This window comes from Lissotriton vulgaris, chromosome 8 (genome assembly GCF_964263255.1).
Source record: "Lissotriton vulgaris chromosome 8, aLisVul1.2, whole genome shotgun sequence".
Classification (NCBI taxonomy): Eukaryota; Metazoa; Chordata; class Amphibia; order Caudata; family Salamandridae; genus Lissotriton; species Lissotriton vulgaris.
The window spans coordinates 973919554-973935042 of record NC_141696.1 but is presented as its reverse complement, the minus strand read 5'-3'; positions in this window follow the sequence as shown (position 1 = coordinate 973935042).

Here is a 15489-nt window from a genome sequence, read left to right as displayed (position 1 = left end):
CCCCCCTCCTGAGGCTTCTTTCAGCCTCGGGGATCCCATCCCCGGGGCTCTGCCTCGTTTTTTAAAAAACATTTGTTGTGGAGGGGGCCAGTGTAGCCCCCCTTCTGTGGCCACTTATGGCCCCGGGGACCCCATCCCCCGGGCCGCTTTTTTTTCTTTTCAATTTGGGGAGGGGGGCCGCGTGGCCCCCCTCCTGGGCCACTTCCTGGGCCCCTTCCGGCCCCAGGGACCCCATCCCTGGGGCCTGGCCTCTTGTTGGGGACCGTGGGGGGTCCCCAATCCTCCCACGGTCCCTGCCGACTCCCGGCATCCTGCGGAAGCCGGAATTGCTTTTATACATGGGGAGCAGCTAACATGCTGCTCCCCATGTAGAAAAGCAATAGTCTTTGGTTTTTGGAAGAGAGAGCAGGTTTCCTCTCTCTTCCAAAAACCAAAGCAGTTTGCTATGGTCGGGACCCTGGGATGTGATGGTCCCCGGGGCATGTGGGGGCACTTGAGCCCCCCACACAGGTTTTGTAATTAATTTTTTTTTAAAAGAAGCCCCGAGGGTGGTGGTCCCCGGGCTTTGTTTTTTTTTTTCATGGGATACGCGTATCCTACGTGCTTAAATTTCTTGGGGGGGGGGGAGGCCTTGGGGGTCCTTTTGACACCTAAGGCAGCCATCCAAGATGGCTGCCAACACTTCCTGGTTTGGAGTCTTGACAGACAGTTGACAGCCAATTAGCATGCAGGTCGTGCTCATAAGGCTACGCGCATGACCCTCGGAGGATACGCGTACCCTACTTCGTCCATAGACATATCTATGATTTTACTTTTGATTTTCTCAGGAACTACTGCACGGATTTACAATATTTAATAAAAAGCGTGATCTGTGAACCAAACTCTACCTTTTTGCCAAATTTGGTGTAGTTCCGTTCAGCAGTTCGGGCTGTAGCTGAGTCTAAAGGACCTTATGGAAAATTGCATGGGGAAAACATGTTTTGGGACCCCCTTTTTTCTCGGCCCCCACTTGACAAATCACCCCGAAACTTTCAGGATAGGGGCGGAGCGGAGCGCCCCATCTTCTTGGAGAATTGCTCGAAGATTTGTCGACCGGCGTCAAAGTTATTTCAAATAGAATGTTGCGGATTTCCTATGGAAACTAGGACCTAACTATAACAACCTACTGTAGGTTATATATTACATATATATATGTATATATATATATATATATATATATATATATATATATATATATATATATATATATATATATATATATATATATATATATATATATATATATATATATATATATATATATATATATATATATATATATATATATACATATATATATATATATATATTACCTACTGGCGGTCGCCAGTAGGTATATATAGTTAGGATTTTTTTGAATAGGGATTTCTGAAAATTCTATGTTGAATAACTTTGGCGTTGATGGACCGAATTGGCAGAAATTTTCAGGAAAATGGCACATTTTGTTTCTGAGCGTCCCCTGAAAGTTTGGGGGGGTTTCGTGAAGTGGGGGCCGAGAAAAAAGGGGGGTCCCAAAACGTGTTTTTAACATTGAGTTTTCCATAGGGCGGTTGGACTCACTTTTAGCTCGAACGGCTGAATGGATTTCTATGAAACTTGGCAAAATTGTATGGACTGGTAGTCCGATGTGCCTTTGCTAGGTCTCAAGATATGTGCTCCAGTGGATTTTGAGTATTTTAGGCTAAAAAAAATATATATATCTGTGACAGTGTCCCGGTTAGCGCTCCGGTTCGCGTACCAGAAGCGTAACGGAACTTCGCGAGGAGAAGCGGATTGGCTCTCCGGTGACTGTGAACATTCTAAACAGTTCGGAGCGGCCGCCATCTTGTCTCTCGGTAGGATCGAGAGACAAGAGGTGGAAATAAACGAAGGGGGAAATGAATAAAAGGGGGCAAGGTAGACCCCTCATGACCCCCTACGATTGATGTGGGGGCTATTAAAGGGCCCCGCGGGGCAAAAAAAAAAAAAAAAAAAAAATTCTATTCTTCGCGGTGGAAGCGCTACCCGGTACGCGAACCGGGTAGCTTACCGGTAGCGTAACGGGAGTCCGCCATCATAAGTTTCGGACGAATTTAGTCATAAGATGGAGGATAAACAATGTTGGGAATGGGTATAAGGGGGCACGGGAGACATATCCTGACCCACTAGGTTTTCTGAGGGTGGCTGAGGAGGCCCATATATGTTAAAAAAAACTTTAAAAAAAAAAATTTCGCACGGTTAGCGCCCGGTCTGCGCACCGGGTAGCGTTCCGGAAAGCGTAACAAGGGGAAAAGCAAGGGAAATAGTAAAATAATATTTTAGAGTGCTTTGAGGTATGGTATTGTGCCTTTGCTAGGTCTCAAGATATGTGCTCCAGTGGATTTTGAATATTTTAGGTTCAAAAATATATATATATCTGTGACAGCGTCCCGGTTAGCGCCCCGGTTCGCGTACCAGACGCGTAATGGAACTTCGCGAGGAGAAGCGGATTGGCTCTCCGGTGACTGTGAACATTCTAAACAGTTCGGAGCAGCCGCCATCTTGTCTCTCGGTAGGATTGAGAGACAAGAGGTGGATATAAACGAAGGGGGAAATGAATAAAAGGGAGCAAGGTAGATCCCTCCTGACCCCCTACGATTGATGTGGGGGCTATTAAAGGGCCCCGCGGGGCAAAAAAAAAAAAATTTCGATTTTTCGCGGTGGAAGCACTACCCGGTACGCGAACCGGGTAGCTTACCGTTAGCGTAACGGGAGTCCGCCATCATATGTTTTGGACAAATTTAGTCATAAGATGGAGGATAAACAATGTTGGGAATGGGTATAAGGGGGCACGGGAGACATATCCTGACCAACTAGGTTTTCTGAGGGTGGCTGAGGAGGCCCATATATGTTAAAAAAAAACTTTTTTAAAAAACATTTCGCACGGTTAGCGCCCGGTCCGCGCACCGGGTAGCGTTCCGGAAAGCGTAACAAGGGGAAAAGCAAGGGAAATGGTAAAATAATATTTTAGAGTGCTTTGAGGTAGGGTAGCTCTAAATAGACCCTCAGGGTTGTTGTTTTAGTCCAGTTCTATCCCTACCTCTTACTCCACATCCTTTACTCTCTTTCTTTTTAATTTGAAGATTCACTCACATTCTCCAAGTAACTCTTGTTTATTATTCTTCTACTCTCTTTTTTTCTTTCACTTCCTTTTCTATTTACTTTTTCTCAATTTTACCCTCTTACATCTTTTCTTTGTATAATTATCTATTATACAGTATCTCTGTGTTACTCCCTCTAGCTGTCTTTCTTTTAACATTATTCTCTCTGTCTCCTTCCCTTATACTCACTCTTTATTTTGTTTTCATTTTTTTTTGGTTCGCTTCCGGTTCGCGCACCGGCGCGCGAACCAGGAAGCGAATAAAAAAAAAGAGATTGCCAGAGTGCTAAACATTTTAGCAATTTTTTATAAATGGGAGGTAGTTCTGAAAAGAGCTTTTTTTTATTGTTTTTGTTGTTTTATATTTTTTTAATTACTTTTCTGAACATTTTTTTTAATATTTTTTGAACAATTTTAAATTTTTTTTGTTTTTTTTGAGGGGGAACAACGAAAAACAGGCATTAGAAAGGGCTCAACAGGAGCAAAAAAATAATAATTACTTTTTGGGGCGTTTCGAGCACTTGTGGTTTTCAAATGCTCTATTCATTAAATTGACACTCCTCTCCCCATAACAAAGTAGTGCACCACAATAAATGCACACTAGCTTCATGTGCGCAAAATTGTTCTGAATACTTGGGACCGTCTCCCTCGCCTCTGGTCCCGATAGACTTTCCTGTGACGAGGTACTGGCCACAGGAGTTGGTGGGTTTTCTTGGAGGTGACGCACCTCAGCAACACTGTAATTAATTGGATGCCACCTCTGCATGTGGCGGTGCATAGTATAGTTTCCGAAACTTTACTTTTTGTCTGTGCCTCGGGACAGAACTGCTTTGCAAATGAGGCATGTCACATGTCGGGCATTGACCTTTTTTTGGCCTTGAGGGAAAGAAAAAAATTGCCAAATACAATTGTCTTTGTGGTGGGATTGCCGGGGCTGTTCAGGCAAGAATTGTCTCTGCTGTACCTCCTCTTCCTCTTCTTCTTCCTCTTCCTCTGGGTTTGGAAGGAACTGTGTAGGTGGTCCTTCCTTCCTAGGTGGTTGTGGTGGTGGTGGGGGTCCACCAGATGCAGCAACTACTGATGCCATCACTGAATAATGAGAAACAGGTCTTCCTCTCACAAAGTTGAAAGTCAGAGTGGGGAAAAAAGGTGGGGGCTTTCATCATTTGGGAAAAAAAAATGTTCTAAACCAATGAAAAGTGTTATTTTCAGGTCACATGACCTTTTACGCTTACGTTACGCGTCCCGCTATGCACCCGGAGCGCTTCCGAGGTGCTGCGCTTCGCGCCTCGGTTCGCGCTCCGGAGCACTTCCGAGTGCGCTAACGCGGCGCGTCATAAGACGCATTACGCGGCAACGCGATACGTCGCGTTTACGCAACGCGTCACGATGTTGTTTTCGAACGCGGCAGTTGCGCTAACGGAACATTTCCCGGTGCGCGGAGCGGGTCGCGGCACCAAATTGAGCTAACAGGAAGCTACCCGGTGCGCGGACCGGTAGCGAAACAAAAAAAAGAATTAAAAAAAAAATTATATACATAAAAAAATTATATTAAAAACATATAAAATATATTTTTCCTTTAAAAGAAGAATACAATTTACAGCTTTTGATATTTGCTATTAAAAAACCATTCAAATTCACTGAAAAAACCATAGGTTATAGACCATATATAGTTAGGAATTAGCATTTACAAAACCTTGAAAATTCACTGAAAAAACCATAGGTTATAGACCATATATAGTTAGGAATTAGCATTTACAAAACCTTATTTTACTCACACAAAACCATTGAAATATATAGTTAGTTGCACTAACTATATATTGCGCACCCGCAATCCACTGCTGATGATGTCACATATTACATCATTCATGACATGGTCAGTGACATCACTGATGACAACTCAAATGACATCACTGATAACATCACTGATGACATCATTCATGTGATAATATGATGAACATCTTCAGACTCTAATATAACCTTAGATACACTCAGTGTAAACAGACACTCACAGATTGTCACTCATCCATGGAGTTACTGTAGTATTGAAGTAGACTGGACAATAAGTAAGCTTGTAGGTTAGGTTTATTCAGCTTAGGAGAAGCACAGCGACAGGCACCAGGCAAAAGCTATCAACTGCCAGAAGGCAACATTCTATTACAAAGCTATAGAACATAGGAACACAAGGGTTCTAACTACAGGTGCCAGGAAGGCACAGAACAGTGAATACTACATTATCCTCTTTTCAGTAAAACAGAAGAAGAAGCGTTCGTACTAGGAGAAGAAGAGGAGAAAAGGAAAAAGAGAAAAAGAAAAGGGGAAAGAAAAGAAGGGAAAAGAAACCAGAAAATTAGAACAAGAATAGTAGAGGAAAGAAAGCACAACTGGTAGAGAAGGAGAAGGCAGAGGCAACAGGTTATCTGAACCTGGCAGGAATCTTACACACTCTATGACTCCTGCGAGGTCCAGGAACAGAAGCATCAACAACATTACCGCCATTACCATTAATAGCAACAGTACCAGAACGTTTGTCACTTGAAACAGAGCAGGGATTGGGCTGAGAAACACCAGTGTAAGCATCATCACTACTAACTTTAACAATTTTGCAGATGTTCCACCAATCCTTATTATTTACACGTACAGCATTTCCACAGACCTTGTCAACTACAACAGGTTGAGAAAACTTGCTCCTACCCTTGGTGACATGGACAGGATTTTTAATTCGAACCACATCACCAACACAGATGTCATGGGCAACAGATCTCTTTCTTTCATCAAAATACGTTTTTTGCTTCTTCTGAGCATCGGACACATTGTCTCTGACAAAAACATCAACTCCATCCATAACATTCATTTTTACCCACTTGGACATCCAACCCGGACAAATTTTGGTGGAGGGTTTTCTACCCCTCAGGAGCTCAAAGGGGGAGACCCCAGTAGAAGAATGGGCTGTAGTACGATAAAACCACAACATGGAACGCACAGCATTCTCAACTACACACTTGCTAGCAATGGCCCACTGGATGCAGTTGTTGAGAACACGGTTCATCCTCTCAACAAGGCCATTGGCCTGGGGGTGGTAAAGGGAACTTTTCTTATGTGTCACACCACCTTGTTTGAGGAAAGATTCAAACTCACAACTGACAAATTGGACACCATTGTCAGTCATGACAACAGAAGGAAACCCCTCTCTCAAGAAGATGTCTTTCAAAAAGGAAATTACACTAGCAGAGGAGGCTTCACTGACGAAGCGAATTTCCGGCCATTTGGAGTAGTAATCAATGGCAACAATGGCAAAACGGGAACATGAAGGTAAAAGGTAAAAAGGACCGACCAAGTCAACCCCAATCTTTTCCCACGCCCTTTCCGGAAGTTGAACGGGCTCCATGGGGGGAGACCTAACCTTATGACTTTTATCTGAGGACTTACAAATTACACAGTTGTCAATCAAGGAATCAACGCACACGTCCATCTGCGGCCACCAGAACACATCTCTCAACCTACGTTTGGTGAAAGTCTTCCCTAAATGCCCTTCATGTGCACCATCCACCAGACGCTTCCGCAAGCTCTCAGGAGGAATGAGCCTCCCACACCGCATGAGAATGCCATCCTCAACAGTGAGCTCGTCAGCAACCTTGACAAAAGTTTGGAAGAGCCCAGTAACATTCTTCTCCTTGGGCCAACTAGGCATGGGCGGAAAATCCGTTCCGCTCGCGGATTTTGCGGATTTTCGGGAAATCCGCAATCCGCGAGATTTGCGAATCTCCCGCAAAATCCGCAAATCCGCGAGCAGCGGATTTTGCTCGCACTGCTCGCACTGTTCGCGTGAGTTCGCGTGAGTTCGCGCCCCGCGAATAAGTGCAAAATTGCAGAAATACGATTTTAGCAAAACTGAAAGTAACTACTTACCAGGTTCAAAAGTTCAGGCTCATCATTAGTAGCCATTTCCTGTAGTGCTTCCTGAGGGGCCCCTCCAGAGTTCAGTTGCCAGTTGAAACTATTATGTGACCCTGCTCTGAACCTCAGAATAGTTACACATATGCCACAAAGGTCCTGAATTACAGCTAAGGGAGACAAGCAGGAGCCAGGCTGGAAGTTAAAATCCATTAATCAGCCCCTAATTCATTATTGTCAGTTGGGGCAGGGCAGGCGTTGTAACTAATTTTGCAACAATGAAAGCACTTAGCAAGTGCAAAAGATCACTAATCAGGGCGCACTAAGGAAGCAGGTGCCAGCTGAAAAAAAAATATTCTGTGACACATTAATCAGCCCCAAATTAATTCAGGTCACTTGAGGCAGGGAAGGTGTGCTTTGCTTTGCCGAAAATAATGTACACTGGACAACCAGAGAGTGTGGTGATGAAACAGAGGGTGGCATGGGTGGGCCAGAGGGTGGCATGAGTAGTCAGAGAGTGGCAGTGGTGACAGAGAGTGGCAGTGATGAAGAAGAGTGTCCCAAACAGGCTGGACACGTAGAAACAACAAGTTTGCGAAACTTGCGACCCGACAGGTAAGTTCGCAATTTGCGAAAGTGTACAAAACCCTCGCGAACTGGCAGAAACACGGGCGAACACAAAAAAAAAAAAAATCCGCAAATTCGCGGGAATTCGCGGATTTTGCGGATTGCGAATCCGCAAATCCGCAAAATTCGCGAACGCGAGATCCGCAAAATTCGCTCATGCTTAGGGCCAACCAGACTTCAGATAGTTGACAACTTGTAGGAGAACTGCATCCTTCAATAACTCTCTTTTCCACTCACCCTCACTGATTGCACACATGCCTTCAAGATCCAGACCTGCGACAAAACAATCCTCAAGGTCTTCATCTTTTTCAACCTCGGAGTCATTATCAGTTAAAGGAAAGCGAGAAAAATAGTCGGCTCTGACATTCTTTGAGCCTGGCAGATAAACAACCTTAAAGTCATACTGAAGAAGCTTAGTGGACAGCCTCGCGATTCTAGGGGTGTGCTCCTTAATTTTTTCCCCGGACAAAATAGAAACTAGTGGGCTGTGATCGGTACGAATAGTGAAATGACTACCCCAGAGATAGGGATTGAACTTCCTGACTGCCCACCAACAGGCCAAAAGCTCTTTCTCAATAACAGAGAAGTTAACTTCTGCTCCACGCAGTACCCTAGAGGCATATGCGATGGTGTTGTCGACTTGTCCATTCCTCTGAGTAAGGACAGCCCCAAGTCCAAACCCACTTGCATCAACAGTCACCACACACTCCTTGTTGGGATCGAAGGGTTTGAGAATGCTCTCCCCAACAATCTGAGATTTGATCCACTTGAAAATCTCTTGGCAATTTTCATCCCAAATGAAAGGCACACTTTTCTTTAACATGTTAGTCAAAGGCTGAACCTTTGACGCGTAGTCTTTGATGAATCTGGAGTAAAATTCACTGAGACCAATAAAAGATTTTAGTCCAGACTTGTCGGTAGGTGGAGGAGCATCAACAATGGCCTTCACTAAACCAGGACGTGGTTCGACACCTGCATGAGAAACAACATGACCTAGAAATTCCATCTTTTCTTTTAAGAAAACACATTTCTCTTTCTTTAAAACAATACCCTTGTCTTGCATGATTTCCAGGACCTGATTTAAGGAAAAGTCATGATCCGCCTTGTTCTCGCCAAAAATCAAAACGTCATCCTGGAAGACAATCACTCCAGGAGTATCCCTAAACATCTGACTCATCAACCTTTGGAAAACTGCAGCCGCTGACGCAAGGCCAAACGGCATCCTACAGTACTGAAAACTGCCAAAGGGGGAGACAAAAGCAGTCAGATGTCTAGAAGATTGACTCAACACCACCTGGTGATAAGCGGAGGCCAAGTCCAGCTTAGTGTTCCATCTTGCCCCCCTGGTAAGGGACAACAAATCTGTTATTTTTGGTAAGGGGTGTGAGTCAATCCAAATGTTCTTATTGAGGCTGCGCAAATCCACACAGACGCGCAAATCCCCATTCCTTTTTCTGGCGACAACAAGGGGAGACAACCACAATGACGACTCAATGGGTTCTATGACTCCTTTTCTGCAAAGGCCCATCAACTCCTTTTCTAAATCATCCCTCACGCTGAAAGGAACACTCCTCACCTTATGTTTTACAGGGATGGCACCATCCTTCACTCTAATTTCGTGGTTAAAACCCTTGATGATGCCAAGGCCATTCCCAAAAACTCTTGGGAATCTGGAAATTAGACTCTCAACATTGTCACCTGAAACGATAACAGCTAAACTCTCTACATTATCACAAGATTCATCAATACTGATCTGTTCTTTGGACCCTGGTCTAAGGATCATCTTGAACAAACCCTGGTGGAACCAACCCAAGATGTTTAGGCCCTTCAAGGAAACATACACTTTACCAAAGATCCTCCTTCCCCTGAACTGAATAATGTCTTCAAAGAACCCTAGAAGAGCAATTCTACGCCCTTCATAAGAAACAGGGGTCCTATCAGGAGGTAGGAGGTTCCTTTCAGGCCAAGTCACATCAAACAACTTTTGCGTAATCATAGTTACTCTAGCTCCAGAGTCCACTAATAGGGTAATTATCTTGTCACCCACACCAAAATCTTCGAGAGGATCAACACAGTCAGATGGATCACCTATAATGACCCCATCGTCTCGTACTACTACAACCATGTCTCTGAGATCGTCTTGGATGCCATTCATGGAGTCAGAGTCATCATCGGTATTTCCATAGGACTCTGAGACATTCCCAATAGTGTTGACGGTACTCAGACTCTGAGACTTGTTGCTGAAAGTGGAATTTCCCTGTTTAGAGATTTGGCAAATTTTCGCAAAGTGCCCAAACTTCCCACAGTTGCGACAGGTAGAGTTCCTGGCAGGACAAAACTTGTTATTTTTATTATGGGAGGGATTTCCACATCTGTAACAAATGTCATTTCTTGAAAAAGCATTCCTCTCAAAACGTTGAGAACCAGGAGTGTTGTTTCTGTCAAAACGTTGACTGCCAACCACTTTACTGTCTTTGTTCTCCTTGGTTCTAACTATCGAAACTCCCTCATCACATTTCTTTTCAAGTTCCTTTACTTCTTTTTTTGACAGCTCTATACTCTTGGCCACACGAATAGTCTCTTCAAGTGTGGGATTGCCCAAAGTAAGAAGCTTCTGCTGAATAGATTTATCGGAGCACTTGCAAACGTATTGATCCCTTATTAATTGCTCTCGAAAGCCTTCGAATTCACATTCAGCACTTAGTTGTCTTAGACAGGAAACATACGTCTCAACATCCTCCCCAGATAGTTGTTCTCTCTTGAAGAACTTGTGTCTTATGACAACAAGACTTGGCTTGATATCAAAACGTAACTCAAGCCTTAATCTTGTTTTTGTGTACTCATCTACGTCCTCTTCAGCGTTGTTTCTTACTAAGGGAGGTAAATGTTTGAAGATTTCTCTTCCCTCGAAACCCAAAGAGTGCAGTAGAAGACACTTCTTCCTTTCTGCGCGATATCTGGACGCGCCTATAGCCCCCAAATAAGTCTCAAAGGCATCAAACCATTTTTTCCAGACTATGGGAGGATTGCCTGGGGTTTCGAGAAAAGGAGGAGGAGGAGAAACAGATTGCATACTGGAAAAGATTGGAGATTTCCCTCTTTATAGACTCTGCCGCTGTGCAAAAGAAATTCAGTATGCAAAAATAGATTTTCCTTGAGAAAGGATCATGTGATAATTTTTTCCACCACTAGATGGCACCAACGTGTAGAAATAACACTAGACGAACACCTTTCCTAAAGAGGAAGTGAAGTCTGTGATTAAAGATGAAGACGCTTTTCTTTATGTTCGTGTGTCTTTATTTCCAATGGGAATGGTGCCAAACTGTGGATGATGCAGGCCGCTTCCGAAGAGTTAGCGCTGGATAGAGACGCGAACAGGCTCAGAGACGCGTTGCCAGGGAGACGCGTCTAGTTGGAGGAGCGCACGTCAGGCGATTGTTGTAGATCGCTATGGAGACGCGTCGGGTCAGGGAAACGCGTGCCAGGTGGTTGCGTTAGCAACAGAGCCTCGCGCTGATGTCAATGACGTGGCGCGCTCGCGCTGGAGATGACGCTGCGGCTTCCTCGTTAAACAATCTCGCGCTGACACCAATGACGTTGTGCGCTCATAAATTAAGCTGAATAAAGGCTTAAAATTAGCTTAAAACGCGCAAAATGAAAGCGGACCACTTATCTTCACCGAAGATCTTCACCAGAGAGTCGAACAGCTGCACTTGAAGTACACTCGATCCACAGTGTAATCTCGGCAGGAATACGAGGAGAAACGAGGTAAAGGCAGGTTCTTTTACCTTCTCCTAAGCAGCATCGTCGCTAACAATTTTGTAGTATTGAAGTAGACTGGACAATAAGTAAGCTTGTAGGTTAGGTTTATTCAGCTTAGGAGAAGCACAGCGACAGGCACCAGGCAAAAGCTATCAACTGCCAGAAGGCAACATTCTATTACAAAGCTATAGAACATAGGAACACAAGGGTTCTAACTACAGGTGCCAGGAAGGCACAGAACAGTGAATACTACAGTTACTCATACACCTAGTCAGTCATGCAAAGAATCAATCACACCTCCATTTCCACAACTATACAGTTATACACACCTTACTTATTCAAACATATTCTAACACATATTTACTCTCTTATACAATCACTGATACAAGTTTACAATGATCCATGCAGCCACTCACACATTCACTGGCTCTTATACACAGTAATTTATATATGTCAACTCTCACATGTACTGTGTTTTGCAAATGTACTTACTTTGACATGTAGCACTGAGATATCCATTCACTCACCAATACACTCATGCACACAGTCAACCACCCATACAGCTGTTTCCACATGCAGTTTTGAACCCATACATCTAGTGAATCAACTGTTCACACATCTATGCACAGAGTCACACACCTCCCAGCCACCCACACACACACACTCACTCTCCCATACAAATACTTGGGCAACCAATCAATAACCCATATAGTTACTCATATAGCCACTGATCAACACATGCAGCAGTTTACAGAACAACAGATATAATGATGCACACATTAAGACAGTTTAGTCACTAACCCATGCACTCAGTGAGACACATTTAATCACTCTCTCATACAGTCAGTCATGCACCTACTAAATCCTTCATCCAGACACTTATACATCCACTCATTCTTCAATATGTAAGACATATTTTAACTTTACAGAAACATACAGTCACTGGATGTTGTCATCAGTGATGTCATCAGTGATGTCACTGACCATGTCATGAATGATGCAATATGTGACATCATCAGCAGTGGATTGCGGGTGCGCGATATATAGTTAGTGCAACTAACTGTATATGCGAATTTCAATGGTTTTGTGTGAGTAAAATCAGGTTTTGTAAATGCTAATTCCTAACTATATATGGTCTTTAACCTATGGTTTTTTCAGTGAATATATATATATATAGTACACCTTGGCAAATAATGAATAACACCTATAATAATCTTTGTGTACTGAATTGGGCGAGCCGGCTGTATCTTCTTGCCTGACTCGGCCTCCATGGCCAAGGGAGTCTATCATGAAATCAACTATATGTCTTTGCTCTTGACTATGTTGTGATGTTTTGCTCTGCAGTAATTTTTGACATTATCAAGGGGTCTTTTTTGAGTATCATTGCAGTTTATCTGGCGTACCGATCTATCATTTATTGATAATGAATTATTACTTTTCAAGTCCCATCTATGAAATTTTGGAAATTTGAACATTCAATTATGAAATGTGTTTTATCCTTCAATTGCCCTTCAGAATATGTTTCTCTTTTCACAGTGTCAGTGGCATGGTAGCTTTCGCTCCATGATAGTCATTTCATTATTTGCAATTATCTGTGTGTATCACTTTAATCATATATTACAGTCTATTAATGATATTATGAAATGTGCTGAACATCCATATGCAGTTCCAAGTATTATATTACTTGTAGATATTTGTTACACGGTATGCTTCTGTATAGGGACATATGCCGATCCACGGCTCTATTGTGCTTAGACCCTTCTTTCTTGGGAATACTCCGATTCTCGGGGATATTTAACGTGTTCCAAGATGGCGCCTACTTTGGTGTTTGAAGAGCTGGTCCCTTGTTGATGTTTACCTATGTTAACAAACTTCTATTTAACCGGAACTGCTTGGTATCGGTGAGAAACACCGAGGAAGGCTAACGCCAAAACGTTTGTTTGCTGCTGAATAAATCACTGTGACCTGTCACTGCCGGAGTGCTGTTTCCTTTCTTTAAGGGAGAGGATTTTCGAGCGTTTTATATATATATATATATATATATATATATATATATATATGAAATACAAGCTTCTTCTCGAATTTCGCAGCGTTTCAGGCAGCAGCGCACGCCGGCAAACGAGGGAGACAGACCACAGGAATCAGCAAAGATGGTTTATTGTCGCAACCACACAGAGAACAGCTACGCGTTTCAGGCTAACTCGCTCTTGTTCACATATATATATACGCTCCAATTGCCATTGCCCACATTTGAACAGCACTCCAACACGGTTGAAAGGTGGCAAACCTTTATTCACAGGGTACAAGCAGGTTCTGGTGGCAGTTTCAATCAGACAGTCACTGGTGCGAGCGTCTGACGCGTTTCAAAAAATGTCATCCTCAGAGGCAGTCGCTGACTGAATGCGTGCACCTGATCTCTTTACATAGCGCTGTGTTCACGCCCCTTTGATGGGCCTGTCCAATGACAGCACTGCACTATGGGAAACGTGGTCCAGGTGTTGTTACCCTTTGATGGTTGCACTAATTGCTGTCTCAAATTAAAAGCCCTGGATGGGCCACCGCTAGCAGTGTCCGCTATTGATCCCACAACCGTGTTCCACATGACGGCTCAGCAAAATTCAAAGCCGCGTGCCCCCATAGTTCTGGGGTGGTGCCCGTTCGGCAGCTGGACAGCTGCCTTAGATATACGTTCCAATTGCCATTGTCCACAGTTGAACAGCACTCCAACACGGTTGAAAGGTGGCAAACCTTTATTCACAGGGTACAAGCAGGCTCTGGTGGCAGTCTCAATTAGACAGTCACTGGAGCGAGAGCCTGACGCGTTTCGAAATATTTCTTCCTCAGAGGCAGTCAATGAGTGAATGCGTGCACCTGGTCTCTTTACATAGCGCTGTGTTCACGCCCCCTGATGGACCTGTCCAATGAAAGCACTGCACTGTGGGAAACGTAGTCCAGGTATTGTTACCCTTTGATGGTTGCACTAATTGCTGTCCCAAATTAAAAGCCCTGGATGGGCCACAGTCAGCAGTGTCCACTATTGATCCCACAACCGTGTTCCACATGACGGCTCAACAAAATTCAAAGCTGCGCGCCCCCATAGTTCTGGGGTGGTGCCCGTTCGGTGGCTGGACAGCCACCTTAGATATACGCTCTAATTTCCATTTCCCACAGTTGAACAGCACTCCAACACAGTTGAAAGGTGGAAAACCTTTATACACAGGGTACAAGCAGGCTCTGGTGGCATTTTCAATCAGCCAGTCACTGGTACGAGCGCCTGACACGTTCCAAAAAATTTCTTCCTCAGAGACAGTTGCTGAGTGAATGCGTGCACCTGGTCTCTTTACATAGCGCTGTGTTCACGCCCCCTGATGGGCCTGTCCAATGACAGCACTGCACTATGGGAAACGTAGTCCAGGTATTGTTACCCTTTGATGGTTGCACTAATTGCTGTCCCAAATTAAAAGCCCTGGATGGGCCACCACCAGCAGTGTCCGCTATTAAACCCACAACCGTGTTCCACATGACGGCTCAGCAAAATTCAAAGCCGCGCGCCCCCATAGTTCTGGGGTGGTGCCCATTCGGCTGCTGGACAACCGCCTTAGAAATACGCTCCAATTGCCATTGCCCACAGTTGAACAGTACTCCAACACGGTTGAAAGGTGTCAAACCTTTATTCACAGGGTACAAGCAGGCTCTGGTGGCAGTTTCAATCAGACAGTCACTGGTGCGAGCCCCTGACGCATTTCAAAAAATGTTCTTCCTCAGAGGCAGTCGCTGACTGAATGCGTGCACCTGGTCTCTTTACATAGCGCTGTGTTCATGACCCCTGATGGGCCTGTCCAATGACAGCACTGCACTATGGGAAACGTAATCCAGGTATTGTTACCCTTTGATGGTTGCACTAATTGCTGTCCCAAATTAAAAGCCTTAGATGGGCCACCGCCAGCAGTATCCGCTATTGATCCCACAACCGTGTTCCACATGACTGCTTCGCAAAATTCAAAGCTGCAAGCCCCCATAGTTCCAGGGTGGTGCCCATTCGGCGGCTG